This window comes from Physella acuta, unplaced genomic scaffold (assembly GCF_028476545.2).
Source record: "Physella acuta isolate Inbredline_101_S28 unplaced genomic scaffold, ASM2847654v3 ptg001936l, whole genome shotgun sequence".
NCBI lineage: Eukaryota > Metazoa > Mollusca > Gastropoda > Physidae > Physella > Physella acuta.
In genome coordinates this window covers 25,328-51,318 of record NW_026733441.1, presented here as the reverse complement: position 1 = coordinate 51,318, position 25,991 = coordinate 25,328, and the positions used below count along the sequence as shown (strand labels likewise).

The 25,991-nt window shown below is 36.4% G+C and overlaps 1 pseudogene; it reads left to right on the top strand.

The window, feature by feature from the left end:
• Positions 1 to 3,408: 3,408 nt before the first annotated feature.
• LOC131931283 (sodium- and chloride-dependent glycine transporter 2-like) lies at positions 3,409 to 25,385 on the top strand (annotated as a pseudogene).
• The last annotated feature ends 606 nt before the right edge of the window (positions 25,386 to 25,991 follow it).

The window sequence follows — 25,991 nt, the reverse complement described above, 5'->3', positions numbered from 1 at the left end:
TACCCGTATGAGCGTGTGGGGGGAGGGGGGGGGGGCGGAGATGAGTTAAAGTATATATTTTTTAAATTAAAAAAATACTTTCTACCGAGGGGGGGGATGAGGGAGGGGTGTCTTGCGTGCTGTGTGGGGGCAGTGCCCTCCCCTCCCCCATCCATCACCACCACCATCGTTCAGAGAGATGCATGGAAAGAAACACATCAAGTACGGATAGAATAATTAATTAGATTAATTAAATGGATGAATTAGATCTTCGTATTATATTTGCCTACCGCAATTATTTTTAAATTCGAATCTGGCTAGGCTCAGCTTAGTCGCTAATTTTTAATTTAATTCGTCGCCAAATTTAAACGTCATTTGTCGCAAATTTTAACCTAATTAGTCGCTAGTCTTTAACTAATTTAGTAACTTATTTTAACCTTATTAGTGCCTAATCTTTAACTAATATAGTCACTTAGTTTAACCTAATTAGTGGCTAATTTTAAACTAATTTAGTCACTTATTTTAACCTAATTAGTGACTAATTTTTAACTAAATTAGTCCTCAATTTTTGACCTAATTAGTCTCCAAGTTTTACGTCATTAGTGCAGACGACACCTGCCACCATATGATCAGGTGACGGAACTTTCCATAACGGACAGGCAGCAATAGATCCTTGGTGGTGACGTCACGCATTCCTAGCCAATCACGTGCGACTAATTAACACACTTTACATCTCGTTGTTCATTTGTATTAATAGGTAGCGTGTATTACAGGTCATTATGAACCCATTACATTTTGTTTTTTCAGTAAGTTTAACCACTTCAATAGGTATCGTGGTTAAACTTATGTAGACTGTAATTAATACGAAAAAAATATAGTTAAGAAAATAGGGATAATTTTTTAAAGACAGCATGCGTGAATTTGACCAAAATATTCGTATAATTTGTAATGGCTTAAAAAATATTGAAACCTCAACGAAACCTTACGGTTCATTCTAATACTAGTCCTTGGAGGCAGTGTTTCTATCGCACTGTTTTCGCTAAGGGAGGCACTTGAAATTTTCGGGGTGGGGGGGGGGATAGACGTTCTTCGGGGGTGGGGGTGGGGTGGGGGGGGAGAGATGCTTGAAAGAAACTCTGCTTAGATAAAATGGCGTCACTAGGATTTGGTGTCACTCAGTGCGACAACTGACGGTGTAACCCCCCCCCCCTCCCCACACTCCCCCCTTCTACCACAATTGTTACACTGTCGCCTTGGTATCACCCTTTCGCCTACAATTTTGTTATTTTAACATTATAAAAAATTGTTATGGCATCAAATTTATTTTTAGAAATGAATGTTTGTTGGCTTCATCACAGTTTGTAATACTGAAAGTCACAGAACTCTTATTGGATAGGGTATTTATGCCATCATCTGGTGACGAAATAAGCAACATGCTTATTGCGGTGAATGGGTGTACGTGGGAATAAACAACGTGCTTATATCGTCTTACAATAGATGCTACAATCCTTAATGTTTGCTCTGATAGAAATTATTATTTCCATATAACCTAACCTTAGCCTTAACCTTTAACACTTTACCCCTTACCTTCCTCTTAATTTAGATTCTAAGCTTAAAAGGTTCTATTGTTTATTCCTTAGGCACTATAAATAGTTTAAAAACCAGGCAACTTCTTGATAGCTGTAGTACTCTCGATTATGTGGCTAGCATATGGATGGCGTATTGAGAAAATTGTAGGTAGCCTGTGGATAGCCTATTGAGAAAATTGTAGGTAGCCTGTAAATAGCTATTGAGAAAGTTGAAGGTATCTTATGAACAGTTATTGGTTTTTTTTTGTTATCCTATGTACAATCAACTTTTGAAATATGAGTAGCCTATGAATAGCCAATAGGAACTCTCTGCTTTATTAAACCCATACTAATTTAATTGAAAAAAATTCACATGCTTTAAATTTTAGGTTAAGCGTTACATAAGTCTTCTCTCCGAAAATGTCTACTTAAATCTGAAATAAGTGTATTCTGTTCTCAACACTATCAGATTAAAAACAAATTCTAGGGGAAATAAGTCTTGCTTTAAAACGAACCAGTCAACATAGTGTATAGGTAGACTTACATTTACATCCTCACACTATGAAGAGCTACACAAGGGGTATAACCGGGTTTGCGTATGTGCGATATGCAGAATACAGGTTCCTGAATGCACGTGATTTGTGTCACGGGATAAGGGGTGGGGAGGGGTAGGGAGGACTGGAAAAGAATATCGCAGAGTGAAGGTTAAGGACTTTCACATTTTTTTTCTCACATGGGTTTTTATGGGAGTTGTAGGTCAATGTATTCAGAAACTATCACGTGATATTTTTTTTTTTGTTTCAAATTAGATTGTAAGTTGTGTGTATGTGTGTGTGTGTATGTGTGTGTGTATGTGTGTGCTAGTGTCTGTGTTATCATTCTTGTCTAGTCTAAAATGGTTGGGAGAAACTAGTGAAGGGAGTAGATGTGATGGTTATTTTAGAAGATAATCCAAAAAGGTGTAAAGTTTGTTTAAAGGAGGGTGTGGGGGGGGGGGGTGTTAGGGGGTTAGGACCAAACGTATCAGCGTATCAGAGAGAAATACACAGAAAGAAAAACGTTGAAAATGACCCAATTTTTTTATCAATTTTTGTTAAAGGCGGTATGCTCGTAGCATTCCAAACATATTTAGATATAACGTGTTTTGTTTTCAGTAGGCATGAATATATATATATATATATATATATATATATATATATATATATATATATATATATATATATATATATATATATAGAGAGAGAGAGAGAGAGAGAGAGAGAGAGAGAGAGTGGGTTCTTATCAAGCTAGAAATGCCATTAGATAATTTTCTTACGATCTAATCTATAAAATTGAATAATTAATTTAAAACATTGTTCTGTTTCTAAAAGTATTTGCTCAACATTAGTGATTTGTTTCTGCTTAGCTTGTAAGAAAACTGTGAAAGGCTATTACGTTTCCGAGTCCGTAATGAGGTCAAGTTTAAAAAAAGCAGACATGTGTTTAGTTCAGCTAAAACAAGGTTAAGTTGCCGGCGTTAGGTAAGCGGCAGTCACAAGATTTTAAATAGGGCAACAAGTTTAGCAAGGTTGGGGTGTAGGGGTGGTTATTTAAAACCGGGAAAGTTTATAGTTAAATTAACTGGAGGTATAAAAATAATGAAGTCCATGCATTAGACGCATGCTGTATTTAAAGATGTGTGATTGTTTTCTGAGAAGGGGAAGCTACTCTTAAAACCTCTACGTGGCAGACAGGAGAGTTATGTAACTCAGAGCAGAGAACGTCTAGCTCTGTCATAGGAAGATTATAGTTACACTTTATGACACTGAATTGGGAATCTATTAATTTTATTAACGAAACGGTTTAGAGTTCGTGTGGATCAGAATTGCGTTAAATATATGGGGCTAATACTGTGTTGATTCACGTAGATCCTGGTATATCGATCTCATTTGCTGGATTTTTAAGGTAAGATTTAAGAATATCTGTACCACTTTATCTGACTATATAACTATAACGCAATATAAATTATACTTTAAAAATATATTTTGTAATAAAAATACATAAGTTATAATGTAAAGTTAGTAAAGCTGTATTAAATGAGCTATTACGTGAAAAATATAATTAACGCCTAACTAAAACTAATTTGCAAAGACTATAATGTCATAAAATAATGAAAAAACACAAACGTTTGACGATAATTAAACCCAATATTGCCCCACGTTTAATCGAAATCAAAATTTAAGTATAAAATTTGTTTTTAATATCCCATAATAATATTATCACATTGTATTTCGTAATGGAGTAGTAGATAGTTGTGAAGAGTCTTAGCTGTTTTAGAGTTTGTTTCGTGTAAAAAATGTATCAGGCTAACACAGCACTAACCATGCTTTGTTTTTTTTTTTAACACTTCACGTTGCGCGCCGGAAAAGAAATTATTTCTGTTTTTATTGTGTGTGTTTTTGCGTGTAAGAAAAATATGAGGCGGTGTTCGTGTACGTTCTTCTTTCACATACAATTTAAAAAAAAAACCTAACTTTAAAAAAATTCCGAGTCTAGTCTATTTTACTTACCATACTGGTGCTTGTTTTATTTTAAGAAAAATATCACTCCTTCTATTTCTTACTTTACTTAAGTACGTTTTATATATACTTTTTGAAGTTTTATGTTGCTGGTTAGATTCTACTTAGATTCTAATTTAGATTTATTTTTAATGAATAGACGAAGACACAATACTATGATCTTAACAGACATGAGCACGTTGCATGAATGGGGCTGACTAATACCTTACCCCTAAACTTCTTGATTCATGTAGGAATGTTCAAACACGTGCAGATATAGTCTAAATAAGGTGATAGCTAAATAATAGATTTTCTGGGTTTCTTTCACACTTTTTTCTCAGTGTATGTTTGTGTATGTGTGGAGGGGGGGGGGGGTCATTAGAAACCTCGAGGGATGGCGCACTTAAAATTTCGAAAACTGGTTTAAGTATATAGTCTCTGTATACATTATATATTTTCTCTACTTCATCAAGAATGATGAGGCGGACGGGTGGGTTGGGGGTCTGTGGATGTGCTCAGGAGGGAGTGTGCCGCCCCCCCCCCCCCCCCCCCCCTCCGCTTCCTGATTTGATGACTGAATGTAAATTATACATTATCTAGGTTTTAAAAAAAAATAGTTGGCTATAATAGAAATAAATGAAATCAAGCCAGGAAAATCACTAGTATAAGGAGCTAGGATTTAAAACGAACCCGAAACAGAGCGGGGGAAAAAACCTGTTTATATAAGACCTGCTGAGCTTTAACAGCTACGGGCTATCATTGGGTTGTAGGACGGAACGGGGACGCGGTGTTGAGGGGGGGGGGGGGGGGAAGAGGAGTAGCGACAAACTTTGGATTTGCACCCCCTCCCCCTCAATCTTTTGATTTGCATCCCCCTTAACCTTTCACTTTATTTTCCCTACCCATTTTGGCGCCCCCTAAGGTCGGCGCGCGGGGACATGGGTCCCCCCCTCGCTACGCCTGTGGGTGGGGGGTAAGATTCTAGACTGTTATGGTCAAGGTCCCGAGTCATCAAATGTGCCCATAGACAAATGCCCAAAATGTTTTTTGATTTCGGACATTAGTGCACGGCAATTGTAACATACCAGAATCTTAACGATCCTATATACTAAATGGAACCACATCTCTTCCCCAGTTATCTCCCAATGAAATAAAGCACCTCACCTACCATGGGCAAGTGTGAGACGAACGGCCACGCCAACACCCTGACAGAGAGCAGCAGCGACTGTGAGAGTAACAAGGAGATGGAGGAGGGGGAGGCGGCTAGGGGCAACTGGTCGAGGAAGATGGACTTTGTACTGTCGTGTCTCAGTTATGCCGTGGGGCTGGGGAATGTGTGGAGGTTTCCTTATGTCTGTTACAAGAACGGTGGTGGTAAGTGGGATTTAAAAAAAATTCTATTAATTTTGTGGTATAAGTAGGTTTCTGGTGTTTTTTTAATATAGATTTTGCATAGATGGTGTGGTATAAGTAGGTTGGTGGTGGTTTTTTATAAAAAAAAAATGGTGTATAGATGTTGTGTTATAAGTCGGTTGGTTGTGTTTTTTTTTTAAATTGTGTATTGATGATGTGGTATATGTAAGTTAGTGGTAAGTAGTTTTTTTTTAAAAAAAGTTGTATATATGTTGGGTATAAGTAGTTTGGTGGTAAGTGTTTTTTTTTTAATTTTGTATAAAAATGCGTGGTATGTGGTTTATAAAGCAGTGATACGTTTTTATAAGTGGGTGGGTGGTAAGTGGTTTTTTTTTAATTTTATATAAATGGTGTGGTATAAGTAGGTGGGCGTTATAATTAGGTGGATGGTAAGTGGGTTTTTTATTTTGTATAGATGTTGTGATATATGTAGGTGGGTGGTATAAAAAGGTGGGTGGTAAATGGTTTTTTTTAAATATTTTTTCGTTAAGATGGTGTGATATAAGTAGGTAAGAGGTAAGTGTTTTTTTTTTTTACATTTTGTATAGATAGTGTTCTAGGTAAGTGGTTAAATAGATTTTTATTTATTTTGTGTATATGGTGGTGCATGTGGTTTATAAAATAATGATACATTGTTTATACGTATTGTGGTGGTAAGTGGCTTTTGTTTGTGGCGGCTAGTGATTTGAGCATGGAAATGCTCAGATGTAATTTAATGTGTCGCTTGGTGGTTGTAGAGAGAGAGTGGCTTTAATTTGGTTGTGGGAAGTTATACAAGAAAATTCTTTTTCGTGTTTTTGAGAATGATAGTTATTAACACAATTGAGTGGTTATTTTTTTATTAGTGGTGTTTTTTTTATATTTTGGTGGGAATTGTTTTTATGACATCTTCTAATGTGATACATTTTTTTTTCATGAAATTGGACAGTTTCTAAGTCACTATGACATGTGTTTGGTGTGAGTTTTTATTTCTAAGGTGTGGGTTGTAGGAATGGGGTCAGGGGAGGTCAACTATCAGGTGTAACGAATACAAGACGGGTAAAATTGGGGCACCGACCTTAACCTTGGCTGGACTTGTTCGCAGCTGTATAGGCCTACAGGTCGTGTCTATGTTAATTTCGTCTCATGTCAAGCCATGCGGATAAATTGTCGCCCTTTAATTCCTCTACATGTAGCAGTTATGCCTTACAAACATTAACTAGCCATACAAGCAGAAACAAGAGAGATGAAAAACTAGATTTAAAAAAAAACAACTTTTAAGACGGAAGAAAGGTCGTTCGTAAACGACGTCACGTTTTTATTTTTATTTTGAGAAATTGTATCAAATTGTGCTACATCGACACGAAAAGTCTGAACCCTTACCCTTATAAAATGACGCTACACTTCAGGTAAATACGATGTTTTTCTAAAAACGACAATTTCATTTTAATATACAAATCCAGCTAGGTCATAACAAGCACTATTGGTCGATTTTTTTTTCAGTCTGCTACAAGAAACAAAGATGGCTTATTGGTAAAATGCAGTTTAAAAAAAAATTATAATAAATTCGCAAGTATGACATTACTCGTTCCTCCCTCGACAGATATCGTTCAACAAAAAAAGATAAAAATAGCCCCCCGCCCCTACGATTGAGACGTCACTGATCAATGACCCTTATTAAAATTAATATACTCCATTTTTTTAGAAGCGTAATTAGAGGAGCTCGGAGTTGGGCGGACGCCCAGGACGTCGACTCTAGTTGTTCTACAAATGTGGTAGAAAATAAATAAACAAAAAGCTCAACTTAGAGCTGTACGACTAAATTAGACTAAGTCAGAGTTAAGGAAATCGGCTGCTACTTGTCCTAATAGACAGGTTTAACTGTGTTCTACATTAAAATGAAAAACAATATTGAGACAGTGATTGGTAAAAAGCGTCCCCGACTTTTCCGAATTAGGGGCCGGGGCTTTTATTCTAATAGTTGCCCCTGGTCCCACATTGGATCGTTACATCACTGCACTATCTATATATATAATTCTCCTCTTCGAGCCGTTAGAAAACAAGCTGCAAACGCTCTCCCTACCTCCCCACCCCTACATGGTTTTAGTGAGCTGTGTTCACTCTAAATGTTTACAAGCAGAGCCAACGATTTTAAACGTAGGGGGGAGGGGGGGGGGGGGTTATGGTCCTTAACGAGCTACTTATAGTGTTTTAAAGAAATATTTTCAGTGTCAGCGTTGGTACTGTCGAATTCACAAATTATGAATTATTGAAAATTAGAAACAACTAAATAGCGGCGTATGTTATGCCGCGGGCCGGCTCGTACAGAATATTCCAGTGACTAGAGTGTGGAGTAAGCTAAAGACAGAGGCACACGATAAAGGACTTGGTACTGTTAAACTAATTCTATACAAAGTCACCCAAAGTACCTGGTCTGCGGGCTACTGTTAAAGTAACTCTAGAACAATTATCAGACAAAGACCCCCGACAAAGTACTTGGTCTATATGCTACTATTAAACTAAGGCAAAGCCCCCCCCCCCCCCCCCAGGCAAAGTACTTGGTCTATAGGTTTCAATTTAAACTAAGACAAAGCCCCCCCCCCCCAGGCAAATCACTTGGTATATAGGCTACTATTAAACTAAGATAACCCCCCCCCCCGGACAAAGTACTTGGTCTATAGGCTACTATTAAACTAAGACAAAGCCCCCCCCCCCCCCCCTCCAGGACTTGGTCTGTACTGTAAAAACAAAACAAAACAAGGCGTTGACAAGCTGCTTTCATCACCATCACATTAAACCTCATCTGCTGAATCACTGGGTCACGTTCGTTGTCCGTCTGACTTGTCAATCTGACTTGTCAGTCGCACTTGTCAGTCTCACGTGTCAATTTCCACGTTCCGACCCGGCTGCAGAAAGTGTTAATTACAAAACTTGCCTAATTTGGTCTTTGGCTACTTATTAGGGAAAGACTGTAATTAGGGATCTTGTTTTGGTATGCCTGGCGCGTATTTAGTTTAGTGGTTGTATTAAGATAAGTGTGGCTTGTTCGAACTCAGAGACATATCGCTTGTTCGAACTGAGAGGCATAAGCGAGTCACTTGTTCGAACTTAGGGACAAGTGATTGAATTAAGAGACGTATGGCTTGTTCAAAACTATAGAATGATGACTTATTCGAACTATGAAACATGTGGCTTGTTCGAACTCAGAGTTGTGTTGTCTGTTCAAACTGACATACTCGTGGCTTGTTCGAACGAAGAGACAAATGGCTTGTTCGAAATAAGAGACGCGTGGCCTGTTTAATCTGACAGCCTCGTGGCTTGTTTGAACTAAGAGACATATGGTTTGTTCGAACTAAGAGACTTATGGCTTGTTCGAACTAAGAGACATATAGCTAGTTCGATCAAAGAGACAAATGACTTGTTAGAACTAAGAGCACTGCCGGCGCCAGGTTATTTAGCACCCTAGGCAAAACTTTGTTAAAATGCCCCCTTTCACACAAATTAATTACTAAAACACATGTATAAGAAAACAATTACTTAAAAAAAGACCTATTAATTTATTATCAATTGCATAAACGTTATAAGTAGACATCAAAATCAAATTTTACTTGCCTTCGTCGCAAAAGTTTGTACTAATTCCTTCAATTCCAGTTTGCAAGCGTAATCACATTCTATTGAAATTGTTCACGAGTCTACTTTGTACTTACAGACATAACCCCCCCCCCCCCTTTAGAAAATTTCATGTTTATTTCCCCCCTCCCCCGGGGAAAAAAGTCTGGAAAAAAAAAACTGAAAAAAAACAACAGTTCTTGTAGTGTTGGGTTCTCTGCAGATCTCCCAAGGTGAGTTCCAAGATGGAACTTACCTGTTTTAAGCTTGAATGTCTTTAGTTATAATTGTAAAATGTCTATATGGTATGATTGTGTAACGATTTGTTTTTGTTTTTGAAAAATAAAAGGTTATAAATGTTATAGATTCCAGGCTACAAATGTTATATATAAATCCTTTATTAGGGGGTGAAAAATAATAAAAAGACAATTAATTAGATTATAAGTTTGCGACTAAGATGATTTGAGAGGCATTTGTTGCTAACATTAATTATTTCAATCTACAACGGCTACTGATGTATTTGTTTTTCAAGTGGATAATGCTAAAAAAAAACCTACCAAACTATTTTGTTTAGAACTTCTGCTCTATATAATTGTTACAATAGCAAATAATAACTTAAATTTGTATTTACATGTAAGCGGTCAACTTAAGGGGAGGAATTTGAAATAGATGAATTATCTCCCATTTGGAAATCCAAATACCAAAATTTTATTCAAGGGAAATAACGTTTTAGAAAAATAGTTAAATTAAGTGTAATTAAGACATACCCGAAAAACACAGTTTAACAATCTAAATGTTATTCCATAATAATTTTAAAACACCTTTTATATTATCAATGCATCCGTGATAATAGGATATATTTTGTCAATTGACTACTTAACTGTAGGTTTAGATTCAAAGTCTAAAGACTGTAGCTTTATTATAACATATTCTAGTCAATTTTAATGACATAAACTAAAGTAATTGTTCTCATGTAGATCTTAAGTAAAAATTTTGGATTCCCTAAACAAAGGGACACCTTTCAAAAAATAAAAGGCGGGCGACTTTTTAGGACATTGCTAAACAAAATAATTATAATTTGAAAAATACAAAGTTTACGGTTAGTTATAAATTCCAGCCTATATAATATTATTTTGGTAATATACATTCCTAAACTAAAGATTTTTCAGCTAGAAAACGCCTACCTTTCTTTGTAGTGTGTTCCGTCCTGAATTGAAATCATCTAGCTTACGATAAACTCGACTACTCGATATCCTCTACTACATTCACAAACTTCGATACCTAAACATAACTAGACTCGATGCTCCAGAACTACGACACCAACTCGTTTAACTTCACCAAGCTCTATAAACGATACCCCACAATCAGCAACGATTTCACTGGAGCTACTACTACACGTTAATAGTCAATATAATTCGATACCTTAATACCACATGACTCGATATTCCCGAACTCAAGAACCACGATACCTCATCACCCACATTCTCATTTCTCTACTACCAATCAGATTCCGCTAGTACCTACAACTACACAACAGCCAAATAAAAAATACAACACTTTAACACTTCGATAGTTTATACCTACGAAACCATAACAGCAACAGCTTTCCGCCGTTACTCCCAAATCTAAACGATTCATCATAACTTACCAAACCAATACAATACTTTGAAAACCCCGTCATTACAAAACTCTATACACCACAGATTTCTAATTCAAATTCAGAGAAAACGAGACTTAAAAACAAAAATTGCACGTGTTTTGGAACGTCCCGCCATGCCCTAGTAGAGCGATCACTAAATCAACATTAAAATTGGACAACCGTTTGAAATGTTCGAAATTTAAATCACCAGCTTATTGAATCGTTTTCTACATCAAATATGTGACACCAAAATATAAAGGCAAAGTGACTGGTAAAAAGCGACCTTTCCAAATTAGGGAGGTAGGGTTGCATTTTCACCATCGCGGATTAACATAGGACTATATTGCCCTAAATCTGGGGTGGTAGTGAGGGGGGGGGGGGAGGGGCATAATTGATTTTTCGTCATGAGCGCCGAAATAGATCGCCACTCCTTTGTATACTACGATCTATAGTTTATAAAAGATAATCAAAGTTATGAATTATTAGGTACTTTTTAATAATAGCGATTAAACCTTTTGCGCCCCCCCCCCATTTGGGATGGCGCCTAGGCGACCGACTAGTTTGCCTTATAGGTAGCGCCGGCACTGAATAAGAGACTTGTTGGAAATTAGAGACGTATGCCTAGTCATGATGTGATGACTTAGTTTTGATCGCGACATCACTCTTTATTCCATCCCTACTTATGTAGCCAGGAATGGACTGGGTCTCTGGGATGAAAAAAATTGCACTAAAAAAATTTAAGTCATGAACGGTGGCTTTTAGGTATTCCCCAGTTTATGCATTCCCCAGTCCGCGTTGACACAGCCAGTCCACCCAGTGGCGTAGCGAGGTCGGGTGTCACCCGGTGCGGCACTTAATGGTGTCACTCCCCCCCCCCCCCCCCCCCCCCCAGAGGCGTAGGGACCCTTCACGGGGACAAACATTCAAATTTTTGATTTGCACCACCCTCTCCTCAAACTTCCGATTTGCACCCCCCCCCCTCAAACTTCCGATTTGCACCCCCCCCCCCCCCCTCAAACTTTCGATTTGCACCCTCCACTCAAATTTTTCTCTATATATTTTGCTATTTTTTTGCCTTGGTGTCACCCCCCTAAATGGTGTCACCCGGTGCGGTCCGCACCCCCCGCCCCCCCCTCGCTACGCCTCTGAGTCCACCCCTTTACGTAGCACGTAGATAATCTCCTAGCATCGCTGCTGAAATAGTAAGATTTCATTTGTGGTATCCGAGTAATCTTTTATCATGTTTAGATGCATATGGGTAGAAAACTATACATAATTGGCCATATTTGTAATATGTACTTAATTTTCTATACATCCACGAATACGCTACATACTAAAACACGTAGGTAAAATATATATATACACACATATGTATATATACTCAAAGATATATGTTAATGTATATATATGTATATATATATATATATATATATATATATATATATATATATATATATATATATATATAATTAATTGCATAATGTATGTGTGTATATTTACCAAACTATACATTGTCTATGTGTTTATTTTCCAGGTGCTTTCCTGATTCCATTTATCATCATGCTATTTGTCACTGGCATCCCCATGGTGTTTCTGGAACTGGCCTTTGGTCAGTTTGCCAGTTCCGGTGTTGTGTCTATCTGGATGGTGTCGCCCCTGTTTCAAGGTAAGCTTGTTACGTAACCGAAACTGGTAGTGACAGAACACGTGTGTGTGGGGGGGGGGGGGAATAGCAGGGGTTATGCTTAATGTACAACACCTGTATGTGTATGACCTCACGGATATTGTATGACCCCCGTCTTATTATTTTATGACCTGTCTAACGAGACATTCCTGTGCTGTCTAGGAACTCACAAAGCTAAATTTACCTGCAAAAAAATCAACAGTGGAGAAATATATTTTTTTTCCCACGTTTTCTTTAACTTGCTTTCGTCTCTGTTTGTTTGTTTTTCCAATCAAATCTTGCGATCGAAATTTCTGGCACTTCCCAGTTAGCTAGCGCGCTGAAATTTTCAGGGAAGCTTTCTTTTGGATGACCATAGAATATTCAATTGTTATTATTACTAAATTGATCAATGGAAACATTTTATTGAGCATTTTAGACCGCTATATAATCTATATATATAATTCTCCTCTGCGAGCCATTAGAAAAAAAACGAGCGACGCGTACCTCGCGCGCAGTGAAGCGAACGATCCCACGTCGCCACAGGCTTAGGGGCAGATAATTTAGTTTGAACCGAGTTTAAACTTACAGGAGGTAGGCCAGTTTGGGGGAGACGATATGGTCGAGTGGTTGGGCACACGATTGCTATCCCACTCGACACGGGTTCAAATCTATGTGTTCTAGTCAGTAACGTATTCACACAACGTGTTTTTTACGAGTTGTCTTTTTACGAGACTTTAATGCTATACAACTTTTACGAGATTTTAATGCAAACAAACAGACAAAGACTAAAAAGTAGAAAATAATAATCATTAAAAAAGTTTTAAAAAACCCACGTTTTCTGATTGAACTAAAAAGTAGAAAATAAATGCTATACATCACAATAATGCAAGCGATCACTCTACTATAAGCGATCAAAAACGTGGGGCGCCGTGATTTTTCTTATAGTTTCTAATACTGTTGACTCTCTACAAGCTCCCTAATAAAAGTCAATAGTAATATAACTTTTACTTCGGCGCCCCACGTTTTTGATCGCTTATAGTAGAGTGATCGCTTGCATTATTGTGATGTATAGCATTTATTTTCTACTTTTTAGTTCAATCAGAAAACGTGGGTTTTTTAAAACTTTTTTAATGATTATTATTTATATTATAATTTATTTTACATGCATCGCACTTTACCTGTAATTACTAAATTTCAAAATTATTTATGTGTAGCCCTTTTAAGATAATTAAATGATTAATTAAGCAGGACTGTTTTTATTTAGTATTTTGTAGATAGAAATTTAAAAAAAAAACGTGTTAATTTATATAGTTATATAGTTTTTAGTATAATAAAAGTAAATAAAACAAGTTCATTTATTTTTAGTGGTTTTCTTGGGGGTTTATAGGGTGAGGGGTTGGAGACGAAACCTGGTGAAATAATTTTAGAAGTGATCAGAGTTTCTTCTAGGCATCTCTTCTATCCCCCCTCCTCCTAAAGAAATGGAATTTATATAAAAACATACTTTTACCAGTGTCCGTCACCCATCCCCCGGAGTAATTTAGTCCCCCCCCCCCTCCCAGATAAAAGTCTGAAAGAAATACTGCAAGAGATGAATGTAACGATGGGGCGTAAAAGTAAAGTAAAGTTTCCCTTTCAAACCTGACGGTCTACGGGGCAAGTGAAGTAGAGTTCACTTGTTTCTGTGACCTCGGCATATGAAGAGATAGTGTGGTCAGCATTATGCCCAGCCGCCTTTACTTTCCCTAACGTGAGTTAGGTACCCTTCAGAGTTTGGTGGACTCAGGGACTGTCTACTGACTTGAACCCGGATTCGAACTCGAGACATAAGGGTTAGCAGTCCAGCTCCCTACCGCTAGACCACTCCGATGGGGCGTAGGTGAGCTTTAAACGTGTGCCTTGATTAACTTATGCCAACAGGCGTGGGGTGGGCTATGTTCATCGTGTCCTACTGCAAGAGATAGGTGTGACAATAGAGCGTAGGTAAGCTTTAATCCAGAGGCGTAGCACCCCCCCCCCCCCACCCCACTCATATATTTTTTATATTTATACTACGGCAAAAATGCAGCTAAAATGAGATTTTAATTTGTTTTTCCAACCCATTTTGGCGCCCCCTAAGGTCGGCGCCCGGGGACATATGTACCCCCCTGCCCCCCCCCCCCCTCTCGCTACGCCTCTGCTTTAATTGTGTGCCTTGATTTACTTCAACCAACAGGCGTGGGGTGGGCCATGTTCATCGTATCCTGTCTGATCGCCATCTACTACAACATGATCATAGCCTGGACGCTCTACTACCTGTTCGCCTCCTTCACGGAGAAGCTGCCCTGGAGCTACTGTGGGGATTGGAGCTCAGAACGTAAGGGAGATAACTCATGAAATTGTTTTTTTTTTTGTGTTAAAGTGAACAAGAGTTATATTTCAGGAATAAAGTAAAATAAAGGTGTTTCTTTCATGTATGTTAATGTTATTTGAAAATTGTATGTTCAAAGCTCCATAAAAGCTAAAGTTTTTGCTACAACCCTCCCTCACTCTATTGGCCTCACGAATCAAACTATCGTGATAAGGATGGTTTGGGGATGTACACTGGAGTTGTTTGAATTTTAAAGCAAAAAAAAAAAAGTTGTTTGCGGTATGCAAGGATATACAATCAACTTAATCTAATTGAATGTATATTAAAGTATACGAGCTGACCCGTAGGCATACGCCGCTATTTAGTTATTATATTTTCTACTTTTCAGTAATTCATAATTTGTGAATTCGACACTACCAATGCTGCGACTGAAAATGTTTTGCTTTAAAACACTATCAGTAGCTCATGTAGGATCATTATCCTCACCCATCCTTCTCCAAAAATGACACTTTTCTAAAACATCTTATGTTGCCCAATTTTTTTTTTATAAATTTCACAAAATAATGAAAAGTCTTTCTCTTCTTCATCTCTGTCACCATGACAACCAGACTGTTCTGGCTGACCCTGCCATTATGTACAACTGCACCCACCACAACGGCACCTGGGTACAACGAGGGACGTGCTACCACCCACACAACGCTAACGAGACTTTCCTGCAGCAGGTTCGAACCCTAGTCAACTCGTCCAACGTCAAGCATTCATCTTCCAGCCACGAGTACTTTCAGTGAGTTGTCAGAATTTGAATTATTTAAAAAATATAACTTCGAGCTTCTTGGTTGCAAGTGTGCATAGTGCACTTAAAAAAAAAGAACATTGCAAGACTAAGCAAATATCACCCCTAGAAATAGTTATTAATCTAATTTCTCGTTGAGGGTATGAAGCATCTACAACCCCCCCCCCCCCCCCTCCCCTTCACTCCTCCTATCCAATCCTCACAATCAATGATCTAACTAGACAATCTATGGCTTGGAAGAACACAGAAATATTCTGACAATGTTGTATAAAACAGGCATGAAGCAACCCGTATCCACGTCTAGTGCAGGCCTTCTAAATAATGGTTGTCTTCGTGCGTATATTTGTTTAAAAATAATCTATGTCTATGCCATACTTGATCTAATCTTTGATAAAACACTAACAGAAAATACACAACAAGAAAATAAGGCTAAATGCAAATTAACATTTATAAATTTGATTAAATATTAACAGTTAACACAGAAAAGAATAATTTACATTCAAGGGGGCCATCCATAAATGACGTCACACTCTTTTGGACGATTTTTATCTCCTTTCCTCCCCTCTGTCACACATCGTCACAAAAAGCTATAGCCCCCCCCCCCCCCCCCCCCCCAATGACGTCACACCTCAGCATACACGCCCTCCCCTCAATATAGCAGTTGAATTTTCAAAAAAAAAAAACACCGCTATTTTTTCAAAATCTTGTCTGAACTCTGTCAACAGAGTATTATAATCAATTCCTATTATAATTTATTTAAAACAGTTTTTCTAAAACGCGAAATAACGGCTAAAACTCGTTTTCTAACATGGCTTTTTAATAATGCAAAAGTGTGATTTCACACCATCTAAACACCCCCCCCCCCCCTGTCACAAAATTACGGACCCCCCCTCCCCTATCGTGTTTGACGTCATTTATGGACGACCCCCCAAAGCTGAATACAAATTACATTTTACGATATCTAGCATTTATGGTATATTCGACTGCTAACCCGAAAGTCACGAGTTTGGATCCCGGGTCCTGTGAGTCCGCCCCAGCTCTAATGAGTACCTGACTCACGTAATGGAAGGTAAAGGCAGCTGTGCAAGACTAGTACTGACCACACTATCCCATTTTATGCCGAGGTCACTAAAACATGTGAACGTATATTCACCTGCCCCATGTACCATAGATTTCAAAAGGGTACTTAAATTCTACTATATGTAGTATTTGATGGAAATACAAATTAGCAAAGTAAACTATTTTAACTTCAAGGCTAAAACAATTTATATTTTACTATATTTGGTTCCCAGTAAAGTTGTTCTGGACATAACTTCCGGTATAGAATCGATTGGGTGGAGTAAAATGGCAACTGGCCCTGTGTGGTACTCTTGGCTTGGGTGCTAGTCTGTGTTTGTCTTGCCAAGGGAATTAAGTCTTCAGGAAAGGTAACTCCATTTTATAGTATAACGGCGGTGTAATTTATGTTGTAAATAAATAGTAGAATTATCTTTCACTGTTTAATTGATTATTTACATTTCTAAAAATTATTGTTTATCATAATAATGAATAGGTAAGTATTCTTGATTAAACAAGAATACTGTTTATAAACTTAATGCTTACATAAGCCCTAAAAATAACTAATAACGCTTTTTTTAAAGTATTTTTTTTTAAGATTAATAAGACGGTAACTTCGCTATTTTGTATTTGGAGAAAAAAACAATTGTTTTGTAAAATACTATTAAAAAAAAAAAAAAAAAAAAAAAAAAAAAAAATAATAAAAAAAAAAAAATAAAAAAAAATAAATAAATAAAAAAAAAAAAAAAATTGTTTTGTAAAACTATGAGGCCTCTCAAAAGTGTGCCTATATTTTTAAGATTGAATATTGTTTATCTTATTGTGACGAAATGTATTTTTTAAAGTAAATGTGTCAACCATATTAAACACGCCTAGCATACATACACACACACATTAATGTTCTTGTTTTATGTGAAAATAAAAGTAAAGAAAAAAATACAACACATTAACATTAAAATAAAAAAATAATCTACTAACTACTTTAGAGATGTTTAATTTTGTATTAAAATATATTTTTTTTCATTCTCTCTGACAGGCTGTGTATTTCACAGCTTTCTTTCCCTACATAGTTCTGACTATCCTGCTCATCAGAGGGGTGACACTAGAGGGGTCAGAGGAAGGAATTATTTACTATCTGACACCCCAGTGGGAACAGCTGCTAAATGCAAGGGTAAATAATAAATATTTTTTTTTTACAAACAGCAAATATTTTCTGCTTTATAAGCTTGGCTACATTTACAAATGGATTTATTAACCGGGACTCGAGTCCGTATGAAGTGCCTGAGTCGACCTCAGCTCTGATGGGTACCTGAATCACTTTAGGGAAACAAAAACTTGAGATTAGCACGCCTGTCCCCTCCCGCAGTCAGTGTTTCTTCCAGACTTTTTCCTCTGGGAGGGGGGGGGGGGGGAGGTGGGTGGCCACTTGATATTTTCGGGGGGACGGGGACGGGGGACGGACAACATTTTTTGGGGAGGGGGCGGGACACTGGTAAAAGTATGGTTTCGGATAGTAGACTTTCTACGGGGGGGGGGGGGGGGCTGAACAGAGTCACACTGTCCACTGTGTGTCAAAAGTATTTAAAACATTTTGTGGGTTGGGGTGGCCGAACGGTAGAGCGCTATACTGCTAACTTGAAAGTCTTGAGTTCAAATCTGGGTTCTAGTCAGTAGAATGTCCCTAGGTCCACCAAGCTCTTGACAGTTATCTGCCTCACGTTAGGGGAAACAATACGGCGGGGGTATAGTGCTGGCCACACTATCCCTTCATACTCCGAGGTCACTGAAACAGGTGACTCTACTTCATCTGCCCTGTGTCTTGGGCATGAACAGGAAAATATTATGATTTACTTTAAAAGATTTTATCACAGAATCACATACAACAAATTACTTATATCTATATTTGTTTTCTACATAAAATGGCCAGTATAGTTAATCAACCATCATCAGAGTATCTTCCAGGCATCAACCCCCCCCCCCCCACCCCCCCAACATAATGGAATTTATATAGAAAACATAGTTTTACCATTTTGTCCCCCCCCCCTACCCACTGGAAAATTGTGTCCGTTCCCTCCCTGAAAATATAAAGTGCCCCCCCCACCCTAAGAAAAAAGTATGGAAGAAACACTGCCCAGCAGTGGCGTAGCGAGGTCGGGTATCACCCGGTGCGGCACTTAATGGTGTCCACCCATCCCCCCCCCCCCCCAGCCAGAGGCGTAGCGAACCCTTCCCGGGGACAAACTTTCAAACTTTCGATTTGCACCCTACCCCCCCTCAAACTGTCGATTTGCACCCCCCCCCCCCCCCGTCAAAATTTTCTCTATATATTTTGCTATTTTTTACCTAGTGTCACCCCCTAAATGGTGTCACCCGGTGCGATCCGCACCCCAGACACCCCCCCCCCCTCTCGCTACGCCTCTGCTGACCAGCCATGCCTTATGTTTCTTTTATAAGTTTGTACTATCTAAATTTAGTATAGCCTTATATGTCGGCTATATCTAATGTAGCTTGCTCTACAAAACAATAGTACAGAGATAATGTATGCATTCTTGTTTTAGGTGTGGAAAGATGCTGCTGTCCAGATATTTTTTTCTCTTTCCCCTTGTTGGGGAGGGCTGATAACTCTGGCAAGCTACAACAAGTTCCATAACAACTGTTGTTGTACGTTATATTTTTAAAAACTTATGTTATATAAAAATATACTTATAAAATATAATATGAAAGTATTTACAGTAAAAATATTATAATAAAATATACACTTGGTTGCGATGATCAATGTCAATTTTTCTTAGATGGATTATTAACATTGAAAATTTCTTTAAATGAAGACTTTAAAATATAAAAACTTGTAAGGACTTATATAGAGTTAAATGTCTAATTAATTCATTGCGCGATCACAGTAGTAGTTTATTACTATAAATGTGTTTAAAATCCTTTATAAAAATTGATTTCTTAATAAAAAAATTAAAATCCATTAGAGCAGGGGTCGGCAACCTTTTGAAGCGGAAGAGCCAAAAGTTACAATTTTCAAAATTTCCCTGGTTTTAAAGAGCCACTAACATTTTTTTTTATTTCAAATATCTTATATTTTTATTAAGATTATTAGTATTTGTTCAAGGAGCTGGAGAGCCGCATCTTGATATCAAAAGAGCCGCATGCGGCTCGCGAGCCGCAGGTTGCCGACCCCTGCATTAGAGTTTTGACATCTTTCTGTTGAGGTTATATATTCACTTTTGCTAAATAATTGAAGTATATAAATAGAATATATTTGAATATAAATATGTATTGGACAATCGTATTGTTTATTTCTGGATTTTCTGCTATTCAGTGATGCAGTTTTGGTTTCTATACTTGACTCTTTGACCAGTGTCTTTGCTGGTCTGGTCATTTTCTCAATCCTCGGGTACATGGCACATGAGTTACATCAGTCTGTCGACAGTGTGGCTAGTGATGGTCAGTAAAAGATCTTTTAAAGTTATTTTAAACATTTACTGAATATGCATATTTACTTTTTGGCTTAAACTAATCATTGAGTTATGAGTTAAGTTTTACTTTATTTTTCAAAAATGATAATGTTTTTTTTATGTTTTATGTTGTTTTACAAAAATAAATTATGTTTTCAATAAGGTTGAATCTTTTTTTTTTTGGTTATAAACAAATCACAATTTCTGAATATGCAAATTTTTGGTTAAGACTATTCATTGATTTATAAGTTTTTTTTAGTTTATTTTTAAAAAAGGATATTTATGTTGTTTTTTTTTAAAGTGGAATATAAATCAGCACAATAAAAAAAAATTATTGTTCAAAATCCATTAAGGTTGAATCATATTTTGTTTAGGGCAAAATGAAAATCACTGTTATTAATGCATATTTACTTTTTGGCTAAAACTAATCATTGAGTTATGAGCAGAGTTTCTTCCAGGCATCTCTTTGGAGAAAGTCTACCGCCCCCCCACCCAAACGAAATGGTAGAAAATATATACTTTTGAAAATTGTTGTCCGCCCCCCCCCCCCCCCCCCCCCCCCAAAATAAAAATTGCAAGTGCATCCCCGGACAAAATAGTCTGGAAGAAACACTGGTTATGAGTTCAGTTTTACTTTATTTTTCAAAAAATATAGTTATGATTTTTTAAGAGTGGAATATTAATCACCCCTACAAAAACAAATTGTTTTCCATTAAGGTTGAATCTTATTTTGTTTAAATACAAATCACATTTACTAAATATGCAACTTTTTGGTTAAGACTATTCATTGATTTATAAGTTCATTTTTACTTTATTTTCAAAAAGTATAGTTACATTTTTTTAAAAGTGGAACATAAGTCACCACAACAAAAAATTCTCTTTCAAAATCCATTAAAGTTGAATCATAATTTGTTTAAATGAAAATCACTGTTATTAATGCATATTTACTTTTGGCTAAAACTAATCATTGAGTTGTGAGTTCAGTTTTACTTTATTTTTCAAAAATGATAGTTATGTTTTTTAAAGAGTGGAATATAAATCACCACTACAAAAACAAATTGTTTCCATTAAGGTTGAATCTTATTTTGTTTAAATGCAAATCACATTTACTAAAAATGTAACTTTTTGGTTAAGACTATTCATTGATTTATAAGTTCATTTTTACTTTATTAAAAAAAAACTCTTTCAAAATCCATTAAGAATTAATCTTATTTTGTTTAAATAAAAATCACAGTTATCATCACACATATTTAAGATAATCACAAATACCAATTTTAATCTGATTTTCACCCACCACAATCCTACAATCACAAAGTTAACATGACACAATATTGAGACATCAATGATTGAAACTAAAAAAACTGTTTCTAATGTGTGAACAGGTCCTGGACTTGCTTTTGTGGTATACCCGGCTGTTGTGACCAAACTCCCCATCTCCCAGCTGTGGGCAGTTCTGTTTTTCTTAATGCTTGTCACCCTCGGTCTAGGCACTCAGGTAAAGTCTGTGTATTTGTACTCTTGTGTGTGCTTTATTTATTTGTATGTTGACAGTGTTCCATGTGTTTTTGATACTGACTAAACTCATACGCAATAGAAATAGTGAACATGGTAAAATAAGGAATAAAAACTGATTTTTTTAAACACTGTTTAACAAGTGTGTTTAGGAAAGCAAGTTTCTGTTGAAAAACCCAACATATTACCAAAGCAGTCCATGTATCAACTTAAATATTAAATATTGGGATGCGGTAAAGAAAGTATACCTTACAATATAGATCTTTATAATTATGAACTAGCGGTAGAGTGCTTGACTGCTAACCCAGAAGTCTCAAATTCAAAGCCGGGTTAAAGTCGGTAGAATGTCCCAAATGCGGCTGGGCATAGTGCTGACCAGAGGCGTAGCGAGGGGGGGGGGGGGGCGGGGGGTGCGGACCGCACCGGGTGACACAATTTAGGGGGGGTGACACAATATATAGAGAAAAACTTGAGAGGGGGGAGTGCAAATCGAAAGTTCGGAGGGGGGGGGGGCAAATCGAAAATTGAAAGTTTGTCCTGGGAAGTGTCGCTACGCCTCTGGGGGGTGACACCATTAGGTGGCGCACCGGGTGACATCCGACCTCACTATGCCACTGGTGCTGACCATACTATCCCTTTATACTCGGAGGTCTCTGAAACAGAAGAACTCTACTTCATCTGTCCCAAATGTCTTGGGCAAGAACAGGAAACAATGATGATAATAATGAACTTATTACTAAACTTTTCTATGAACAGCAAATAACAGTCAGTATTTTAAATATCTAATTTTCAAAAACACAGTTATCAATTAAAGACCTATGTGCTAAAGTACATAGGTCACAAAATAAACATGTTGAGATAACAGAATTTAGTATTTTTTTTATTTTATACGGCTGTTAAAAGAGGAACTAGAATAAAGACTACAGTATTAATATTCATTCATAAGAAACAGTCAAACTAGAGGTGTGGCCTAGTTGTAGACACCTCCACTGCCAACTCAAGAGTCTCAAGTTCAAATCCAGGTTCAAATCAGTGGAACGTCCCTGAGTCCAACCAGCTCTGATGGGTACCTAACTTATGTTAGGGAAACAAAGGTGGCTGGGCATAGTGCTGACCACAATATCCCTTCATATGCCGAGGTCAATGAATCAGATGAACTCTACTTCATCTGCACCATGTATCTTGGGCATGAACGGGATTAAGAAGAAGAAGGTTAACGACCATGACTTAGTTTAATTTTCTAAACAAGTGTTAGAAGTATTTTTATCACTTGGCTCTGTCACAAGATTTTTTAAACTAATGTTTACACCGCCATTAAAATGTGTACACAGATTGCCACGGTTACCACAGTTCACTAATCTTTACACCGCCATTAAAATGTGTACACAGATTGCCATGGTGACCACAGTTCACTAATGTTTACACCGCCATTAAAATGTGTACACAGATTGCCACGGTGACCACAGTACACACCACCATACTGGACCAGTTCACAGAGTTCTTCAGGCCGGGGAGGAGATCTTTTGTTTTGTTGATAGCCATAGCTGCATCAGGGTACCTCATAGGGCTGTCTTTTTGTACACAGGTATAATTTTCCTTTAGTTTTTAAGACAATATTTTAATCTTATGTAATTTTGTTTAACACACAGTTACAATTTTCCTTAGTTTTTAAGATGATGTTTTAATCTTAGGTAGTTTTGTTTATCCCACAGGTATAATTTTCCTTTAGTTTTTAAGATAATATTTTAATCTTATGTAATTTTGTTTAACACACAGGTAGAATTGTCCTTAGTTTTTAAGATGATGTTTTAATCTTCTTGTAATTTTGTTTAACACACAGGTAGAATTGTCCTTAGTTATTAAGATATTTTAATCTTAGGTAGTTTTGTTTATCACACAGGTACCATTGTCCTTAGTTTTTAGATGATATTTGAATCTTCATGTAATTTTGTTTAAGACATGTAATATTTTCCTTATTCTTAAGAGATGATTATTTATTATTATTTAAATCTTTTTTTTAAAGACACAGTTATATTATTATCATTTAGCCCTAAAGAAAAAAAAAGTTTATTCATTAAGTAAATGCTAAAATATTTTAATTTTGTTTTGTTTAAGTTTGGGATCAATGCATTGAAAATATTATAGAAATACATCAAAACCTTATAAAGCCAATGATTAGTTAAATACTATTTCACAATTTTGACTTAATTAAATCAATATACAAACTACTGATGATATTGAAATTGAAGGTGCTTTATATATATAATGTAGAAGTGCTTGCTTTCCGTGACTTTAGTTAGGCACACATTTAGGGGTCTGAGAGTTTTAAGGCCAATACATTTAATACATCTGACTTGATCTATGTAGATTATTTAAAAAAAAATATTTGAAAGTGATATTCTTAAAAGTTGAAGGTACAGTTGACTAAAAAAGCCTCTTTTTCACACAGGGAGGGATGTACGTGGTTCAACTGTTTGACAACTATGCTGCTACGTATTCTTTACTAGCTATTGGATTGGTTGAATGCTTAGCATTGGCTTGGGCTTATGGTAAATATTGATTTAATATTTTTCTTAAATTTTTTAGATTTTTTTAAAAGACTTTATTAGACAATTTAGCATTTTCTTATTAAGTGTTGAATTGTAAGGGTTAATTTTTTTAATCACAGTAGCAATTTTATAAACAAATGAATTTTTTTATGCAGAAAGCATTAGAATGGTACAGCATGCTCTAGTGGTAGAGCATTAAACTGCTAACCCATATGTCTCGAGTTCAAATCCGGGTTCAAATCAGTAGAATGTCCCTGAGTCCACCCAGCTCTGATGGGTACCTAACCCACATTCGTGAAAGTAAAGTTGGCCAGGCATAGTCCTGATCAGACTATCCCTTCATATGCCAAGGTCACATAACTCTATTTCACTTGCCCCATGGACCATCAGGCTCCAAAAGGGGAACACGCTAGAACGATGTAATGCTGTTGTTAAAACAGATAAGCTGAAATAAAACAAGTGATAACATATTGATGTACCTTGTCCTTTGATCTCTATACCAGGTGCTGACAGGTTCATGTCTGATATCAAACTAATGCTGGGCAAACAGCCTCACATCCTCTGGAAGATCAGCTGGCGTTATGTTACCCCTCTATCTCTGCTTGTAGGTTGACGTTTTGATTACCTTTTAACATAGTGGCAGAGATCCATTTAGATTACTTCCTTATAGCTGAACAGATATGGATGGATGTATAAAAAGACAGTTTTATAAACATTTTGTTATGAAGAAATTTGCAGATTTGTTCATTAGTTAAAAAATAGTTAAAGGAAAATAAATTGAGTAAATAAATTTAACTTATATGTCTACCTCAAACTATTGTTATATTGCCGCTTTTCAACATTGCAAATTCTAAAATTTTATTTAATTTATCTATAAAATATTTTTTTTTTAAAATACTATTTTATGGTGTTTATCAAATTTCTACTGTTGTTGCCTAAAAATAAAAGCAACTCAAGTTATGTACTTATGACTATTACTGAAGTAGGCCTGTGATTATTTTTCATACAATTATTTTGATACATCTATAGTAGATCCAAAATTATCTATATTTTACTACAACTTAAACTAACAGCAATGTTTCTTTTTCCTAAAGGCAATCCTAATATTTACCTGGGTGGACTTTGACCCAACAAAGTATGGGGACTACACATTCCCAATCTGGGCTGAAGTTATAGGGATCATGATAACATTCTGTTCCATCCTAGCCATTCCTGCAGTTGCCTTTTATAAAGTCATGAAAAACCTAGGCAAAGAAAGCTTACTCAAGGTTAGTATCATGATAACATTCTGTTCCATCCTAGCCATTCCTGCAGTTGCCTTTTATAAAGTCATGAAAAACCTAGGCAAAGAAAGCTTACTCAAGGTTAGTGGTATTAAAATATGCTTGCACTTGTTTGGATTAGCTATGTTTTATACTGCTGACAGCTGCTCTATACCAATGTTAAAGTTGGAGAGAATGGTCTCCATTGGCAAGAATTTGAGAATTAAAGTATGACCATAATTTTCAGTTGTATTTCATGAAGATGCCTAAACACTAGCTAGAATTTAGACAAATATTAACGTAAAAAAACGAAACATGAATTTAAAAATCACTAGTATATAAAATGAGAATTTTAGTTTGGTCAAGAAAGCCCTTCTATTATGACTAAAAGAACATTCCTTATGGTATCATCAGGGAAGCACATTGTATAAACTGCATGATTTATATGTTCAACTTTTTAACCAAAACTTGTGATTCAGTACACAAATATAATTGTAATAAATGCCATGGTTTTAATATAAAAAACAACAGCAAAAAAACAAGCTTTATTTTGAAAACTAGAATTTATTTTTATATAATAATAATAAAAGCAGTTAAAAATGTTACATTTTGCAA